Genomic DNA, 19,184 nt, shown 5'->3' on the forward strand with positions numbered 1-19,184 from the left:
CTGCAGGCGAAGGGACTCCTGCAGACCTGGGTGGAAGGAAGTGCAGTGAGCTGGGAGCACCTGTTGACAAGAATCATGGAAAAACAAAACAAACTGCCCCAGATGTAAAGCCCATGGGACAGTCTGTCACCACACCATGGGAGACAACCTGAGGAGCATCCAGTAACCGAATGCCATTGCTGACAGGGTCAGCTGGTAGCTTGCTGTACACAGCACACACTAGTGTTTAGAAATAGGGATGAGCTGCCTTCCCCAAGGAGTCCAGGAATTGCACACAACTGCTGCAGCTTTCCTCCAGCCTGAACCCCAGGATGCTTGTTCAAGAGACCAAATAGAGAAAAGAGAGCCAAGGGTGTGAAGAGGCACAGCAGGGAAGCCAGGGTCAGGCTAGAACACCAGCAATGGCCCCTGTGATGTGCTATCCTGTCTTGTGGTCCTCCCTCAGCTTCCATTTCTGTCCTCCAAAGTGACTCCCAAAGGTGCATTTGGCATCCTCTAACCCCTCCAGATGATGGGCCACTTGGCCTGCACCCCAAATGCTGTGACCCCCTCAGGGCTGGACCAGCACCAGCAGCTCCTCCTGGGTATAACATAGATTTCTTATTTCCCAGGTACCAGACTGCAGCTCCCCTCCTCCATCTGGGCTGCTCTTCCCCTTCATAGGGTATCTGGAGCCTCCTGACCTTCCTGCCTCAGGGACATGGCTCCTACTGAGTCCCTTCTACACTCCCCATCACCAGGTACCTTCTGTTTCCTATCACATGCAGAAGGTGGCATTGACTCTGTCTGCAACGTGAATCTGCTTGTGGCTCCCCTTGTCTCTTCTCCCACCAGTGGCCAGGTCCTCCATGCCTTTTCTTACTTCCCTGCTGGCTTACCTTCTACCAAACTGCTTTGTAACCATCACCAGAGGGCTGCCCAAACCAGACCTCAGACCAGTATCCAGTCCTCCCAGGCACCAGCAGGAACAATGTAGGCCTCACTGGCCTGGGGCTGGCCCCTGAGCTTGGTGACCATGAGCCATGTTGATGCTGGGCCACTACTGTCTCCATTACAACAGGACCATCAGTCCTCAGCCAGAGCAACTGTGCAGTGGACAAAGAAGCAGGACCAGACATCATGAGGTCATCCTAATAAAGCCTTCTCCTTCCTGTCTACTCAGTGTGGACCCAGACTTGCAGCCTAGCCCGGAAAACAAAGCTTATCAGGCTGGATAGGAATAGGCCACTGGCTGGCAACTTGGCACTATGCAGCAGAAGAATCAAATTTGTGCATCCTTTGACCCAGAAATTGCATTATTATAAATATGGATTCCAGAGAGACAGGATAGAGAGGTCCACTAAGGTACCATCCTAGTTCATTCCTACTGCTATAGCAAAGGACTGGAAATGATGTAGATTATAAGCAGCATACTCATAATTCTGGGGGCTCATAATTCTGCTCATAATTCTAGGGGCTAGAAGTCCGAGGACAAGCTGCCAGTGGGCTCTGAGTCTAGAGAAATTTTGTCACTGCTTCCAGATGGTGCCTTGAGTTCTATGTCCTTTGGAGGGTCAAATGCTGACCTCATTCGGAGGAAGAGGTAGAAGAACAGAGGATGGGGTTCTCTGGTCTCAGCACTTCCTCAAGGACCTACTCTCAGTACTGTTGTAAATGGGGGACTAAGTTCCAACATGCAACTTTTGGGGGGAAGCATACACCCACACTTTAGCAATCATCAAAGTATTGCTTAATATGACAATGCAAAAATGCCCAATACTTTCAATCATTGCAGACTAGTTATATTCTTATTCATAAAAATGCTTAAAGAATACACAAAATATTATGTAAAAATGAAAAACCATTCAATTACTATTAGGACCAAATATACTAATATAGGAAAATATTTGGCATATCATTAGAAATGTGAAAGGACAAACATGAGTAGGTCTTGTTTTTATTGAAAAGAGTTAATAATAGCAACTGGACAATTGTTTGCATGGGTGACTTCCTAGCATCGCAGAGTGGATGATCTTTCTGGGAGACCACTAATTAAGGATTGTTTTTCTGTGTATCAAACACATCATTTTATGTCGTTTTAATTTTTTTCCTGTAATGTACTATCAGGCTGATCGTGGACAGCAGGGCCTGCAGGGCTTCACTTTCTCTTGCGTTTTGGTGAGTGTTGGCAACTGAGAGTGGCTGTCAGGGGCCACTGCAACCAGCTCCTTCTGCCCAGCTGCCTTTCTGCACAGCCACAGCTTCTCTCTGCACTCAGCCTTCATGCATTCATGTGTGTGGATTATTTTTGTGTCAGATGCTGAGAGAAAAATGCTATGTGAACACCAGGTAGAGCAGGAGGGCCACTGTGCTGCCCTGTTTGTGGGTGGACCAGCGTATGTGCTCTCCCTTCCCTCAGTTCCCTTTGCCTAAAGCGTGGAGCCTGGGTCAGACCACAGCCTGCATCAGGACTGCTCTTGAGGATGCAACACACCCATCGGATTTGGAGCTTATGCATAAGCTTGTTTCTCAGGGAAGATTAGATTGAATTAGGAATGGGGAAGGAGAAAAGTTCTGGGCTGTGCCATTCTGGGTGCCTCTTCAGCTCCATGTGGACCTGTGAGCATGTCTCCAGCCAAGCCGAGGCCCGCTCTGCAGTGGATGGGAAGGGATCAGCCTCCTGCCGTAGCTGTCCAGGGCCAACAGTCCATAGCAGCAGCAACAGCTGAATCTGAAGAGCTGCGTGTGGATTAATGCTGGCTGACCCCCCCCACACACACACACACACACATCCACCCAGGCTTAGCAGCGTGGCGCATGTCTTGCAGGCATACCGGCTTGTTCAGCTTCCCTGTGGGGGAAGGAACCATTGAAATGACAGCCCACAAGCACTGGGTGCCCCTCCAAGGGCACAAGGGGAGCTGGGCGAAAAGTAGGTCACATGTGCCTGGGCTGTGTCACGCGGTTTCCCACCCCAGGCCAATGGGATGGGTGGCCTCCTTCGGTGGAAAACAAAACACCCCTCTAATTTTTCTCCTTTAGTATTTCATCTTCTCTAAACAGGGAACGTGGCCATCTGTCTGGTACCCACATCCAGCCGATCCTCCTAACCTCACAGGCTGCTTTGTTCTGAGGTAAGGGGACTACGGGGTTCTGGCGAGAGGTCCATGGAGCAGGACAAATGGCTGAAGCAGACTGCGAGGGAGACAGAGCAAGCCTGAGCTCAGAGCCCCAGGCAGGATGTGAGGAAAAGTAGGGTTCACACATGTGTGGGCTTCAGGGTAACTGAGCCGGACTGCAGGAGCAGTGCACCAGCTCGTCTTGGTGACGGGGAGCAGGATCGTTGTGAGTGTGAGCAGTTCCAACACTCATAAGTCAGATACTTGTGCTGGGTCCTCTGCTTTAATAATACGGTTCCTCTGAAGGATTGGTGTCATCCTGGGCTCTACTGTGGAAGCGGTATTATTTACAGAAAAACAGGCACCCTTAGGGATGTTTGTCAAAGGTATCAGACAGAGTCAGAGATATGATCTCACCTGTGGACTGTGGGTCACCCTCAAAAATGGGGCTCAGGATGGTCCAGTTCAGCAAGTGCCTGGTGCCACCTTTCTGGAGATGTTGACCTCAGAAGCAAGCAATAGAGCACTGTGAAACTCAGATATCTGCATAAGGTGGACACTTATCACCGGCGTACGGAGGACTTGCGCTTGAAATGAGGTGTTATTGTTGGGAGGTAACTGAGTCTTTTATCTCTAGGGAGCTATTGAGTGTGATTCCTGTCTGATAAAACATGTGGAGTAAATAAAATTTTTTGAATGTTTGTAAAACCAAAGTGAGTCTTGCAGCTTTAGCTGCAAACTTTGTTTTTTGCCTGTCCTATAAATAAATTCAAGTGTTGCACTCAGTTGTCCTGCAGTGAGTGCAGTGGAACCTGTCTGTGACATCTGTTGGAGCTACACTTGGACAGAGTCCGTGCTCTTGTTTGTGTTGCTAGAAGATGCTCCAGAAATAGTTTGCCAGAACCAGAGATGCAGTGGGGTTTTATCTGTGTTCTATCAGGAAACAATTTTTTTGCCTTTCAAAGATGAAATTTGTTAAGTTTGTTTTAAGTGATTGTGTCCAGGGAACATGGTTAAATGACCAAGAGCATAGAAATGAATGCAAACATTTCTGATTACAAATAGTTCTGTGTTTTAGTGGTGTAGAGTAGCAGTTGTCCGGTGGTAGCAGGAGAAGCTCTCCTCTTTCAAGAACGTGGCTGTGGAGATGTCATGCACAGGCAGTAGCACAGATGATCAGTGTGTAGTATACTAAGGGACCATGTCCTCACCACTCTCCCATCTTCAGGGAAGGGATCTTCCCTAATAGACCATTAAAACAGATTAGAAAAATTCAATGTTTTCCATATTCATGGTGATAGTGCCTCTTCATCTACACCTCCTAGCATGTGTCCCAATGACTGAGTTTAACCTGAGCTCACAGTAGCAAGACAAAGGGACACTGCCAGGATGACCATGCATATTGACCTTAAATTCTAGATCTACAACTGACCCCACCCAGCTCCTGCCTTCAGATGGGAAATTTGTGCTGCTGCCTTTAGAAATAAAGTATCCTGGGAGGCAAGACTGGGTTCTTCTTTTTCTTTTCTTGCTAATAAAGACATGTCATACATACCACTTGCAGAGGCAGTGGGGTCATGTTGCTTGGTGCTGGGCAGAAGAGCAGATCCCCTACACAGCTGGGTGTCCCTTGGAGAAACTCATCCCCCAGATATCTCACAGCCTGGGGATCCTCTCACCCACTGCAGCACAGCCTTTCTTGTACACACCACCTTCATTGTGCTCAGCCTTTTTCATCTGGAAGCAGAAGGGTCCAAGGTGGAGTTGAGCCTGGTGGTGTCTTGAGCAAGGTCTCTCTGACTCTGTACCCCATGTATCCTTTGTGTGGGGGTATCTTGTACTAGGGGGCTGCTGGATCCTCAGTGAAGTATTGAGGTACCACTCAAGAGGACCTGGGGAGATTTGGGGTCAGGGCACCCCACAGCTGGAGCCTGAGGACCAGCAAGTCTTGTTCTGGGATTTGGTAACAAGCTCTGCATGGCAAAACTAGTGGGTTCAGCCATGCCCACTGGGCACTCCAGGTCAACTACAGAGCTACAGGTTTCTGTTCTCTGCATCTCAGCTGCATGGTCTTGATCAAAGGACGTGAGTCTGTGGTTGCCCACAAGTAGTCCCTGGACTCCACCACCTCCAGAGAACTTTGGAGATACAACCCTCAGCCACATGCCACCTGAGTCAGGGGTGCAGGGCTGGGCTGTGTTGTGGTGGATCCTCTATGAGTCTGAGGACACCATCATGGCTGTGTAAGAGTGAAAGCCTGATTGCTCACATGGGGTGCTAGAGCAGCTGGATTGTAACTGAATGAAGGGTTATGAGAGCACTGTGCACCCCATGATCACCAGTCAGATACAGTCAGACTGGCCTGAGCCATGTGGCTATATGCTGTTTTTGGCCAGGGCCTCTCTATAGCAGAGGACACAGCCTGCTCCCTTGGGCTTCTGCTGGACCAGAGACCTGAGGGAGATGAAGGGTGAGGGATCCAGAAAGAAGCAACCCCAGAACCAATGCCAGCACCCAGGAAGAAAGATGTGGCACAGTGACTTCCACTGATACGGACTGTGGGAGGGGTGTTTTAGGACTACTTATTGGGGGAGGGGGCAGCAGAGGGAAAGGACAGCAAGTGGTCTCAGGAAAGAGAGAGCCTTCCTGGGGAGGGGTCTAACAGGGCCTGGAACAAGCCTTAGAGAAACCCACCTGAAACTGCAAGAGCCAGCCCCAGATGCAGATCTATTTCCTGAGGTCACGGTGATACAGATGTAGAACCTCAGAGCAAATTGAAAATTCCCTGCCACAACCCTGCTCTGCCTGTAACCCTCACCCCTTCCATCCCTCTCTGCTCTGCTCATCCCCTGCATGTGCACTGCCACACTAGGCTGTGTGTGGGACCGTAGTCATTAAAAACAATCAAGAGACTGTGAGGGTGGAAGAAGAGAAACCTATGCAAAATACGCTAGGGAAAGTGAATAAAACAGGCAGGAAGGGGGATGGAGGAGAGATAGAGCTCCACTGTGCTGCGCTGCTTTGCATTGGTTTGCTTTGCTTTGCTTCGCTTTGCTTCACTCCGCTTTGCTTTGCTGTGCTGTGCTTGGCTGTGCTGTACTGCGCTGCACTTTGCTTTGCTTTGCTTTGCTTTGCTTCACTCCACTTTGCTTTGCTGTGCTGTGCTGTGCTTTGCTTTGCTTTGCTTTGCTTTGCTTTGCTTTGCTTTGCTTTGCTTTGCTTTGATCAAAGTGGCATTTAAGTCTTTAGGGTTGATAAAGCATTCAATCACAGTGTTGGGTCAGTCAGATATCTATTACAGATGCTGAATTCTGAACTTCAATTTATACCAAACACAGATATACTTGAGATGGAGTCACAAGCTAAAGGTTCAGAAGTCCTGTGTCTATTTTTGAGTCATCTCTTTTGAGGAGGGAACACCCAGAATGCAAGAGAGCAGGCTCCAGCTTTTACCCCAGGAACTGTACCTACCCACGAAGTAGCTGCCACATAGTGACAAGCCATAGGACCAGTGTGGAAACAGCACTTATGGGCTGCTGTAGGAAATGCAGAATGTGAATGGACTGCAGATGTCCTTGGGGCAGGAGCAGTTATGAAACCTGTGCCACTTGGGCTTAGGGAGGTGTGGATTGTGAAGCTCTATGGAAGGCCTTTTGTCACATATGCCTGGATTTTAGACGTGAATACCCTTGGCTGTGCAGTTCTCCACAAAGAATCTTTCTTGCCAAGCCCTTGTGTATGCATGTAGATCGGGGGGTATTTGCAACCTTATGGTTTGTAAGAGACAGAAAAGGGATGCCTGCAGTGCCCACCTTAGGACACGGGGAGACTTCAGGGAGGTAGTGAGTCTCTCTGTGGGTTCCTGGGTACACACTCTCCAAGTGCAGTGGCTGCATTTCTCAGCCCCACACAGCAAGCAGACAGCATCGTCCATGGGACAAGAGTCCAGTGGCTGTGATTTCCACAGAATGCAGGGGAAGGAGGCCAGGTGATGTCTCAGAGATATCTGTGTGAGGCTAGGGCTGGCACAGTGTACAGAGATAGAGGCGGCAACACTGGGGACAGCAGCTGGGGACCATGCTGGGCCCACCATGCTGGAAAAGGGCTGGAATGTTCTGGATCATGTGTTAGAGGGCATATGGTATGAGTGGCTGTGTGACGATCTGAGTACTTCAGATCATGCTGTCTGCCTCCTTAGCTAATGTCTGCACTGTAGCATCAGGATAAACACAGTGGGGCTCACACAGACAAGGCTGGGAAGGGAACCAGCTACCCCTCTGGCATGTGGACTCTGGGCCCAGGGTGGCTCAGTGCACATCCTCTGTCCACAAGTCAGAGCCCTAGGTCCTATCTTCCCAGCCAGGCTTTGGCAGCTCAAATCCCAGCCAGAGCAGTGCTGCTGGCTTCCACAATGCTTTCTTGCTTTGTTCTTTCCTCTGATCTTGACGATGTTCCTGGTGCTGTGACTATCAGACTTAGTAAAGTGCCTGGCCTGGGTGACTGAAAAGGTTATGTTCAGCTCCTGAGGTTGATGCTAACCTGAGTTCAGAGTGGCATCAGGAGCAGAACAGCAGAACTGGATCACACCTAGCTGCCCGTGGCTCTGCCCTCTGCCTCTGCTGGGCATTTCTGTTCACCCAGCCCCCAGTCACTGAAGACCCTAGCCCAGGGGTCCTGGAAGAAACCAAGGGTGAATCATAGCCGAGGTGGAGAGGGGCCATAACTTCCTGCCTCAGGGTCTCTTCAGATCCTGCCCTGCAGCATGCTGGTTTGACAAAGCTCACACAACCCATTTATTCACCTCAAGAATTTGAACAGCCAATCTGGGATTTATAAATGATTTTGCCTGGGCAGAATTATGAGTGTGTTTGTAAATCTGCATTTGCATTTTGTTATGCAAAGATACTGAACTTGTTTTTCACATACATATTTGTATTTTTTCATCACATACACCGAAATAAAAACAAACCCATTAAACCCAAATTAAATGAGGCCAGTGACTGTGAGGTTTGGGGATTAAAGGCCCTCAGAGGATTGGAGTCGCTGTACCTCACTGGGATGTTGCTGTTCTGGGGATTAAATCTAATCCTGGGGAGCAGGGGTGTCTGCAGCTGCCACACAGGAAGGCCATAGGCTCCTGCCCTCCCCCAGCCTCCTCAGCTGAAGCTCCCCTACCTGGACACCACCTTGGGGGTCACCTGACATAGGCAAAGCCCGGGGCACAGCATGCTACATGAGAGGGAAGCCGCCTTCAGCCCCCACACCATTCCCCACCCCCTTCCTCCAGCACACTGTGGGTTTGTGTGGGGGCAGAGACTCAGGACTCAGTTCCTACACGCACATGTGTGTGTCAGAACTCAGCGTCCAGGAGGCTTGGCTGTGGGGTCTTAAGCAGGTAGGATAGCAGGGTCTGGGTGGTTTCCTGAAGCCCTCCACACCTGTCCTCCTATAGCCTCAGCTCTTGTCACTGTCCACTGCTCGGATGGGCTGACCCGCATGGACTTCTACCCAGCTTTAGCAAAGACGCTTCCTAGGTCACCAGGTGGGCTTCGTTCTTTAATCTGACTCCTTGTGATTTATAATCACACTGTAAACTTTGCTTTTCTTTTTATTTCTTAACTATCTTAGTTCTTTTGTCTTTTTTTCCCCCAGTGGTGGTAGCTGAATTCAGCCTTCAAACTAGGCTATATCCCCAACTCACTTTTATTTTTCTTGCTTTGAGACAGAGTCTCACTAAATTGCCCAGAATGAGCTCTAACTTGCAAGCTGCCTGCCTCAGCCTTCCAGAATGCTAGGATTACAGCCATACTATTGTTAAGATATTAAAATACTAAGAGAAATGACCTGTCAGTCAAATTTTAGCTTATTTTTCTCTGATGGTTAAGCATGATCTGTGCTTTGCTCATGTTGTGAATCCTGTCACATAATTAATCCAAGCATTCCAGGGAATGTGCCAGCCCTACTCACACCCTTCCAGAGGATCTGGAAGCTGGGTCTCCCTTACCCCACCATAGCCTCTGTGGAGATCTGTGTAGCCTCAGCACCTGCTATGCATGCCCCTGCAGTCTAGCAGCAACCATACCTGGCTGAATGTCCTGACCTGTGGCCCTGGGATCCTATGCACATCATGGCTACAGGGAGCACTAGGCGTGTCTGCTACCAGGTGTGTCTGCTCTTGCTGCTACTGCAGACCCCTATGGTAGGACAGTGGACACTGGGATACTGGGACAGTGGGACAGTGGTGGACATTGCTATACATAGCTTCTACCATAGCCCTGCCTTTGGGTGGTGAGACCCTCTCACCAGTGAGGGGTGCAGGGAAGACCAGGTGTATTGTGTCTTATGGACCTACTTAGTGGCTCCTGCATGGGAAGATCCTCCCCTTCATGGCACTGGACCTTGAGCAGGTTGGTTGTGCCTCACTCTTGCAGGACAGCTCTGCCCACCTGTGTGAGCAGCAGCACCTCCCAGGCTAGACCTCCCTCTTGGTGCCCTGAGTCCAACAGAGGAGATGGCCCTCCTGTCCTGCATTTCTCTGTTGTGAATTCCCAAGGAAGCCCCCTTTTGGTGCTCCCCTTTAGTTGGGGGAAGTTGCTGGAAACAGAGCACTCAGACCCTCGCAGAGGGGCTGGGACCTCTGTGCCTAGAAGCTACCCTCACCTGTGAGCCTTTTACCCCTCAGGCTGCTGGGCCTTGCCCTTTGCACTTGGATTTAGATAAGCTAAGAACACATTGACAGGGGCCGTTCCTCCTCAGTGGAGGGTGCCACGCAGTGTGTAGCCTGCTCAGCACCATTTTCTCCTCAGCTTCTTTAAAAGTATATACCCTGTTGGGCCTGTCTTGGCTATCTTATCTGCAGAGCAACTTGTTGTTCTCTGTTGTGGTTACCTTTCTCAAGTTCCAGATTGCTGCAGGCCTAAGTTAGCATCAGTGTCCCTTTATCTTAATAAAAGCTGCATGTGGAGCGCCATGCCCTGTTCCACTATCCCAGCAGAAATGATGACAAGGACAGGCTGGAAACCCAGCACACAGAACTTTGCTTTGGTGTGTGCTAGCTCACTATCACCTGGTGAATGCTTCCTGCTGGCTCCACCTGATCAGGGATGCTGAATGTTCTAAGACTTTTCCATGTGTGTATGGGAGCCCCACATGCACTGAGTGGCAACCATCCTGGTGTCCTCTCCATCAGGTTCCCACAGCATTTCCCAACTGCCCTGCAGTTTCCTTCCCTGCCAGCTGCTATGAGAACCGTGCCATACATGGTGCACACTCCATCAATGTTAGGTATGGTTCATCAACATCTGCTCTGTGATGGGAGTCCCCCCTTCAGCAGATTCTTGATATATGTTCTCTGTCCACCCAGTATACACTCCACTGAAGTGTTGTATGCTATCAGTCTTCACATGCATTGCTGATTCTACTCATAAACTTCTGAACTAGAACATTGGGTAGGATTTCTATCTTACTAAAATCTGGAGTTGGTGGGTCTTGGTGACACATGTGGTCCTGCTCAGATAGCTTCCCCAGCAAACATGCCAATCACAAACCCAATGCTTCCTGCTAAGGTTCTGTGCCTGTGCACTAGCCATTCTTGAAGGCATGTGATTGTGTTCTCTTGACTTTGATTTGCTTTTTCCTCTTGACTAATGAGGTCAGTTGTCTTGATACTCAGTCATCCCTCTGCATCTGCCACATATCTGTTCCAGACCCAAATGGAGATCCAAATCTAAAGGTGCTCATGTCCCTTATGTAAAATGATGTACTATTTGCAGAGATTCTCCACACATCTTCCTGTATACTTTAATAAATTATCTCTAGATGACATGACTCTTAAAGATATGCAGATTCTATTGAAGTCATTGTTGTACCGTGTTGTCTAGGGAATAATGAGAAGAGAAAAAAGTACACATTTAGTGCAGGTATGATTCTTTTATCCAAATATTTTTTGTTCATGATTGATTGAATCTGAAACACAAGGATACAGAGGGATAACTCTTTATTAGACATGTGGCTGCCCTGTGGGATCTGCATGCTCAAAGCACTGCCTCTTTCCCAAGAGCTGTGTGAGAACATTCCCCAGAGAGGAATGCTTGCCAATTAAATGAATTGCAGATACTCCTACCCTGTGCATTGCTTCCCCCTTCCCATGTCTGTTGACACCCAGGAATCTTAGCTCTGACACGGTTCATCATCTCTACCTGCCCTCAACAGAGAGTGCTATCTTATGTGTGAGGGAGTCTGTAGAGGTACAGTTGTGTTGATGGGACCCTGTGCTATCTTCCAAAGGCTGTTGCTCTCCGTGGGTCCTTGGACTGGGGCAAATAACGGGGCTTTTCAGCTGTATTTTCCCACTTACCCACTCAGACCAAGGATGATTTACTGAGAAGCCTGTTTTCAGCTTTCCATATCTCCTTTCTGATTTTTGAGCTTCCTTGTTTTCTGTCTTTCTCATATCACTGCTCACAGCTAACTTACTATAGCTTACATGTGTAGACCACTGGCAAAAGAAGTCTTGCTTTTTCTTTTCCTTGGGCTATTCTGAGGCCTGATTAATTCTTCACATACATATAAAATAAACATGTCCCTAGGGTGAGATGTGTAAGTCCATTTGGAAGAATTAATATCTTAAGTTTTTAAATATTAAAGTCTAAGAATAATAATACATATCTTGTAACACTCAGATCTCTTTAATTTTATCAGTAAATTTTTCTAGTTTTCTACATGAAGATTTTACTTATCTTTTGTATGTATATCCCAACCCTGAATTTTTTGATGTTATTATAAACATATCTCCTTTTACATTTTATTTTCTAACACTTTCTGGGCTGGAATCTGTACAGCCATCATCCCTGTGACCGCTGCCACAGGTCACTTTGGTTTCCCTGTGCTGGCCTTGTTCCCTGAACTGTTGCTCCTCCTTTCTGGCCTCATGCCATGTCTGTATCCACTATGTACTCTGGAGAGGCTCCGTAGGGACCCAGAAATTTAGAGAGCGCAGATTCCCAATAGAATGTTCAGGTCTTGAAGCAAGAGAGGGTAGGAGCAGCTAGGGGTGCATCCAGGCCAAACTGGGAGTTCTGCTATTCACTAAGGACCCTGTACAGCATGTCACCAGTCTCAGCCCTGACCAGGGGAAACTGGTCAGTCCCCTGCTTGAGCCATGACTAATTTGGGGCCATGAGAGGAGCTCCTCCTGGGAGTCACTTGTGGGGCACCGTCTGTCCAGAGGCCAGGGGTAGCTTGGAGTCTCTGTGTGCTGGCCCCTCCATGCTGTATGCCCTGGCTTATTGCTGTGTCTGCATGATTGTCAGCTACATACAGACAGCTGTTATATGTTGCAGCATCATGGTATCCCACTATGGAAGGAATTACAGGGTTAGCAAACACAGGGCTGTCCTTGCTTTTGCATAGCAGGCAGGCCCCACATGCTTTTGCTCTTGCTCTGAGACTGCTCTTGGCCCAGCTCACCCATGCTTGCCCACCCACCCCCAGTGGTGTTATCTGGTTGCTAGAGCCAGGCTGGTTCCTCCCATCCAGAGCCAGGAGGCATCAGTGGATGTCCCCATGTTCTCCCAGGGCATGGGAAGGCTAGCTCATCTCAGCCTTTTTTTCACTCACAGGAACCTTTCTGCCATAGGAGTATTCCTTTACCTGTTTCTAGGAGGCAAACCTTTTTACCTTTGATTTCTGGGTCTGTTGCCTACGTGGACATTTGGGAGTGGGTGGGGATGTAATGTTGTTCTCCAAGTGTGGGTGCTGTCCGCAGTCCCAGCCTGCAGTTCAGTTCCCCACCAGACCATGAGCCACGTGGATTAGGGGTTGTGCCCACAGCCCTGCATACTCGGTGTCAGCAAGGATAGCAGAAAGATGAATGATGTTAGGAATGTCCCTGCGAACCCTATTGCAACTTCTCATTGTGCCCAGGAGCTGAAGCACATTCAGAGAAGCTGCTGTGTGGCATGCAGGGCACCGGCAGTGCCTTCGTGGCTGCCTCGGGTGGGGATGGCATCAGAGTCTGACTCCATAGAGCTCTCAGAGAAGCCTGTCCTGGCTCCATATGGCAGAGGTTATGAACTTTGAGATAGCTGTTTTAACAATCAGTGTGTTTGTAAGAGAGACACAGTGATGAAGGTTACATGCTGGATCCTGGGCACTTTTTCCCAGAGGCTGAACTGAGAAAAGTTGGCATCACTGGGGGAAACCTGGCATTGGCAGGAAGACAACAACAGCTCCCAGGATTCCAGATGAAGCCCTGCGCTTGGCCTGAAGAGCAGGGGGAAGGGGCAAGGTCACTGGTCATTGGTTCCATCACTCTGTCTTGAAACTTGAGTGACGAGGGAGCAGGCTGTTCAGAATGCTCACTGAAGCTGGGGTTATATTAGCCCGAGATGTCTTTGAATGCTAACTGTGACTGGCAGGAGCATTAAATTGCAGAAGTCTCCCCTCCCCGATGGCCTGGAGGACACAGTGTGTACTGTGAGTCTCTCAAGGAGAATGAAGCAGCTAATCAGCTCTGTCGGCTTCTGCTGCCTTGGCTTCATGCAGCCCGATGCGGCCACTGAACTGTTAAACACGATAAATCAAATCTATGCTTGCCCCCTCCTCACTCACATGCCTCTTCGGAACAGCTGAGCCCAAAAACAGCCTTAGGTGGAGCTCAAGGGGTCAGTCCCCAGATTCCTGTGGGTTGTGTTCTAGGGCCAGCTCAGCATGGGGCAGGGCAGCTGTTTGCCAGAGCTGCTGGCCTGGACAGGCACTCCCTGAATCCACACAGTTGGTGACAAGACCCTGGGGGCAGCACCCTGTGCCCTGATCGAGGCAAGAGAGTGTGAAGGGGGACAGGGGGAGTGCCTACTGACTATACCTGAGCAGGAGAGACTGCTGCCTCTGCACCTGAGTCTGCTCAGCCTTCCGTTCTGATGCTGCAGAACATTTCAACAAGAGTACATGGAACCATTTGTCCCAAGCTTTTGCTTTTTTAAAAAAAAATTTTTAATTTATTTTAAAGATAGTAAAACCCAACAAAACAAAACAGAACAAAGCCAATCAAAACAAAGCAGCAAAACTGGTACAGAACTTCAAAGCAGGATACTAGGAAAACAACAATAGCTACTATAGTGTATCTTGTTATCTTCACAATAGCTGTCATTCCATCAAGTGTAACAAAATCAAAACAAAACAGAATAAAACCAATCAAAATAGAATACTGAATAAAGCAAAACAATCAGAACAAAGCAAACAGTGAGAACAGTATTTGGTTTCAAAGACAAGATAGAAGGAAATCCATATGGGTATTTGCTGTATTGCATATTGTCATTCTCTCAATAGATGCTCAGACCGTTGGCCCCAGGCCTACAAAATCAACAAAACAATACAAATATTTAGTTGCTTTATGTATCTTAGATGCTATCAGCTCAGCCTGTCCTCCAAACCAGTGGGTGGTTTGTGGTGGTGGTGGTGGTGGTGATGGGGTATTGATTCTCAGTCCAAAAGCCAGCAGGCTGACAGGAGGTACTGACTTTTCCTGGATGCTGAACTGCTTGCATAGCTTACCAGAAAGCCTGGCTAGTTGGCTTCTTGTTGGGTCCTCCCAGCAAGCTTTTGCTTTTGAGTAGCATGAACACAATACAGTTTGTATTTCTGGTGGCCAGAGAGTCTTAAGACTGGAGTTGACCTGCCAGGATTCAGCCCCAGCTTCCTCACATGTAGAACAGAGACTGAGCCTCCATGATGAACTAGGACAGAAAATGCATGTGTGCACACAGGCCCTGTGTGCAGTGTGCTGCAGCTGCTATATTGTTACGTAGCAGTCCTCTGTATGACAATATTTGCCTTACTACTGTCTATTGATTTAATTATTCTTCAAAAAGAAGTGGTTGGCAAATATGTTGTTGTCTTTTTAAGTCAGTGTGTTGCTGTGTAGTTGAGGCTGACCTTGAACTCACAGCCATCCTCTTGTCTCAGGCTCCCCAGTGCTAGGATTACAGGAATGTGTGCCCACACTCCATAGCAAATGTGTTTTTTCAGAACAAATAGTGATGCTGGTTATAAATGGATTTTGCCTAATTTCTCAAGATAAGATTAATTGATGGTTTGCTCTAGTCAAACTAGAGGACACATTACCTTGTTCCTCCTACTGAGCACCTTGAGCCCCCGGGACAGAATGCGTGGAGCAGCCAGCCAGAGGACTCTGAAGTCAGTAACAACAGATGGATGGAGAAGGGAACCAGAACACAGTCCTGTGTCCCAACTAGACCCTAGAGGTATAACTTCTGACCCAAGCCAAAAGTATAAGTCTCTAAGAGAGCACTGCATTTGAGGAGCAGGAAAAGAGACTCATGTAGGCAAGAGGGGGAGGCCCTGCAGCTTACTTTTATATCTGATTATTCGCAACTCCCAGCACTATGTGGAACCCTGAAGCCAGGGGAGGACAACAGGCCTAAACCAAGGGGAAGAAGGGCTTCCTGTCTAACAGAGGGATAAGACTCCAGCATTGTAGGCTTCAGTGTCTCTTCTTATATCCATATGATCACCTGTCCCTTGAGGCAGAACAGTGCCACAAAGGGCAAGGTCTTGGCTTTCTGCCCCTGGGAGCTGAAGGTCCTGAAAGGATCCCATAATGCTGTGTGTGACTCCTGGCCATGCCTTAAGAGTCAGATGCCTGGATCTGACCAGGAAGAGCACAACAGACCTTTGACCTGAGGGTTGTAAGCTACTATCCCCAAGCCCACTCGAACACTGGGCAGCACATGTAGACAGACTTGAATATCACTGCAGAAGATCCCAGAGCTGAACTGGCATTGTAACACAGGCTACAGGAAGCTATGAGACTGACCACCTGAAACTTCTGCTGGGTAAAATAAAAATAGTCTGGATAAGATTGAAACAACATTTAGAATCCTATGACAATGTTCAGCATGTCCAGGGACAGCAAGTATCCACATACAACATGAAAAACCAAGAACCTTGACTTTACAGAAGGGAAAGTTGACTGGGGGAGCCAGCCTGGAATGGTCCCCATTCTAATGCGACCAGACTTCAGAGCAGCTGCAGTAACCACACCCCCAGAACCAGAGACACAAAGTCTCAGCAGGAAATACAAAATGTGGGAAAAAAAACTGAAGAATTTAGAAATCAAAAATCTAGTAAGAACTATCCTGCTGTTATATATAGACTCAGTAACAAGATGGAGGAGATGGTGGCCCATTCACAACAGAAATCCAGATCAGTACTTGCAACCCAAGCTGATCACAGAAAGAATGGGGACAGGAAATGGGCTCAGAGACCTCTGGGACAACACAGACCATCCAGTGCATACTGATTTCACATGGATGCCCACCATAGCAGACCATATGCTGTTTAAAAATAAAATAAAGCAAGCCTGACATTTAAATAATCAAATCATGCAAAGTGTGTTTTCTGACCATATTGGAATTAAACAGTAAAGCAATAACTAGAGATAACTGAAAAATTCCAAATAAAAATCAAAACATAATTGCTAAACAATGTTGTGATCAAAAAAGTCTCAGAAGATATTTTGGACTAAGAAAAATAGGGGAACAAAGCACCAAAATGTTCTAGGCTATGATTAAACTAGGGCCCTAAAGAAATTGACAGCATGAAAATTTACATTAGAAAAGATCGGACATCATCATCTCAGCTTCCGCCTGAAGAAATTGAAAGGCTGAAAAAGAAGGAAAAGATAAAATAGCAGTAAAACATGAAATCAGAAGAGAACCAAGCCATTCACATTGGAGCAGTCAAATAAAAGAATGAGGAAACAGTTGGGTATTTCAGGAACTTGAAGGATGGCAGCCCATCTTTGGTGCTGCTTTTGTTTATGGCATGAGGCTTCTGGTCTATTTCTGTGATGCTTTTCCTGAGTCTTTACTAGTCAAAGTGGACCTGCTCTCTTTGTGAGGGTGCTTCCTTTGCCTCTGGCCCCCAGGACAGGTGGATTTGCATGGTGGAGGGAGATTGACAGGATGTCACCTTGTAACATGGGGACAGTTCACAGGAGCTTTACAGGGTGTTCCTGGGCCTCTGATAGAAGGGGGCCTGGGGCTTCATAGCCCCTGTCCCATGCCTTTCTCCTGCACATGGCCTAAATACCGCCTATGGAGCCCCCACATTCCAGGTCTACACATCCTCTGTTGCAGTTACACACACATCAATCCCTCACTGACTCAAGTGCAGGAATATCTGGGTACATGGGAGTATAATGTGCAAGAGTTGCATCAGAACCCCGGTGGGTACCAAATCCATGAGACCGTGTCTCTCAGAAGAAATGGCATATTCATGTAACCTGTACAATCTTCCTATATGCTTTAAATGGTCTCTAGATTAGTTATAATACCAAATATGATATAAGTGCTGTGGAAATAGTTTTATACTGTATTGTTTAGGTAATAATGATAAGGAAAGAAAGACCTTTACATGTCGGGACAGATGCAGCAGCCACCCCAGGCCTGACAGCATAACACATGGACAAGACAAGAGTAAGCAACATTCAAGCAGCACATATGGGCAGGGTGAGGCTCATGAGAGGGCAACCCAGGAGGACACCCCAGTGCTGCATTCTTGTGGGTTCAGTGCAGGACTCAGCATTGAAAACTCAGGGATTCTGTTTGGAATTTTCTGGAATTTGGGACAGTGAGGGGCAGGTTTTCAATCTGTACTTAGTTGAGTAAGTGGATACACAGAACTGACTGTATCATCTGGGATGGTCAAGAGCATCACTAATTTCAGAGTGTTCTGGAAAGCTATGGGATTTGAGCTGGGCTAAGTATGCATTATATGCACTGTCTAGTTCTTAACTGTGTGCTGAGCCACCTGCAGGAAGGGATGGTGCTGGGAACAGAGGATTCAGCGGTGAGGATAGTAGACTGCTGTAGCCAGCTGTGCTCTGTCTTTCCAGAGGCTTCTGTGCTAGAAGCTGGTCTCCATGAGGCCTGTTGAGGTGGGAGATCTTTAAGATTAGGTCACAGGACACCACTTTTGGAAAGGACTGATGTAGTCTGAGAGTTCCTGCACACAGTTATAAAGTGAGGCCACCCCATGCTCTTGTCCCTCCTGCAGGCAGCTGTTCTCTTTCTGTCACTTTCCCAATCTGTGAAGCAGCCAGTCTTCCCAGGTCATGAGCATCACGTTGTTTGGTCATTCAGCAATTGTGAGCATGAGTGAAATAAACCTTGTTACAAAGTACCCACTCAGGTATTTTGTTATGTAATATGATCAAAATATATGATGAGTGGTTACATTTTTTAAAAATTATTACCGTAAAAGACACATCACCATTAATGACCTTCAAAATCCTCCCCGTCACTTTGAACACATTTATCACATCATTCTTAGTATGTCTTCAACCAGACCTGACTCTCTCACCTGCTCGCCAGCTGAAGTACTACTGTGTATAAAACAACTCAGTACCAGAGATCATCAGCCACTAGCACAGGTAAGAAGTAAAATAGGACAAGGACTTGTGCAAGTCCTGGAGACATCCCATAATTTACATGGAACACTTCAAAGGACTCTGCCCACTGAGATACAAGATTGCCAGAAAACTTTAACCACAGATGTTCACTGGGATCTTCCCACCTAATGCCACCTGCCTTCTCTCTGTCCCTATAAAAGGATACACTTCTCTTTGTTCAGGCAAAGGTCTAATCACACTTTCTACCTGAACCCAGGACAATAAATTACATGCCATGTTGCCTTTACATAAACCTGGTGGTCTCTGCTGCTTACCTATGTTACACTTGCCATTCTCTAAAGCACTTCTGGAAGTCCTCTTTTTTGAGTGTCTTTAGGTATAATAAAAAATACAGTGACTGCTGCCACAGAATGCCAACAGGAAGGCAGGCTCATAAAAACATGGCCCTGTGTCCTCATTTACCTTATTCACCAAATCTGGCACTGTGTGACTTCCAGCTCTTCCCCAGTCAAACAGACCATGTAAGGTAAAGCATTTGAATTGATTCAAGACATCAAGGAAGCCATGACGGCGAAACTAAAGATGTGAAAAATACCCCAGAACTGCTTCCAAAGGTGGCAAGAATGGTGAGAATGTGTGCTGTAAACAAGGGG

At 47.7% G+C, this 19,184-nt stretch overlaps 1 protein-coding gene across 21 annotated transcripts in view; it reads left to right on the top strand.

Annotated features, from left to right (window-relative positions):
* Positions 1–19,184, top strand: part of Pcbp3 (poly(rC) binding protein 3) — a 277,081-nt gene that overhangs the window by 208,376 nt on the left and 49,521 nt on the right. For 2 of the 21 annotated variants that reach the window (XM_063224660.1, XM_063224659.1), the window contains one exon: positions 3,043–3,113. The exons of the other annotated variants lie outside the window; for them this stretch is intronic. The gene's annotated coding sequence lies outside the window, so the exon portion shown is untranslated. The remainder of the gene's footprint in view (positions 1–3,042; positions 3,114–19,184) is intronic. 21 annotated transcript variants of the gene reach the window in all.

The sequence above is a fragment of the Cavia porcellus genome, unplaced genomic scaffold, assembly GCF_034190915.1.
Source record: "Cavia porcellus strain 051 isolate PalLab524CR breed Dunkin Hartley unplaced genomic scaffold, mCavPor4.1 scaffold_15, whole genome shotgun sequence".
In the NCBI taxonomy this organism is placed as follows: domain Eukaryota; kingdom Metazoa; phylum Chordata; class Mammalia; order Rodentia; family Caviidae; genus Cavia; species Cavia porcellus.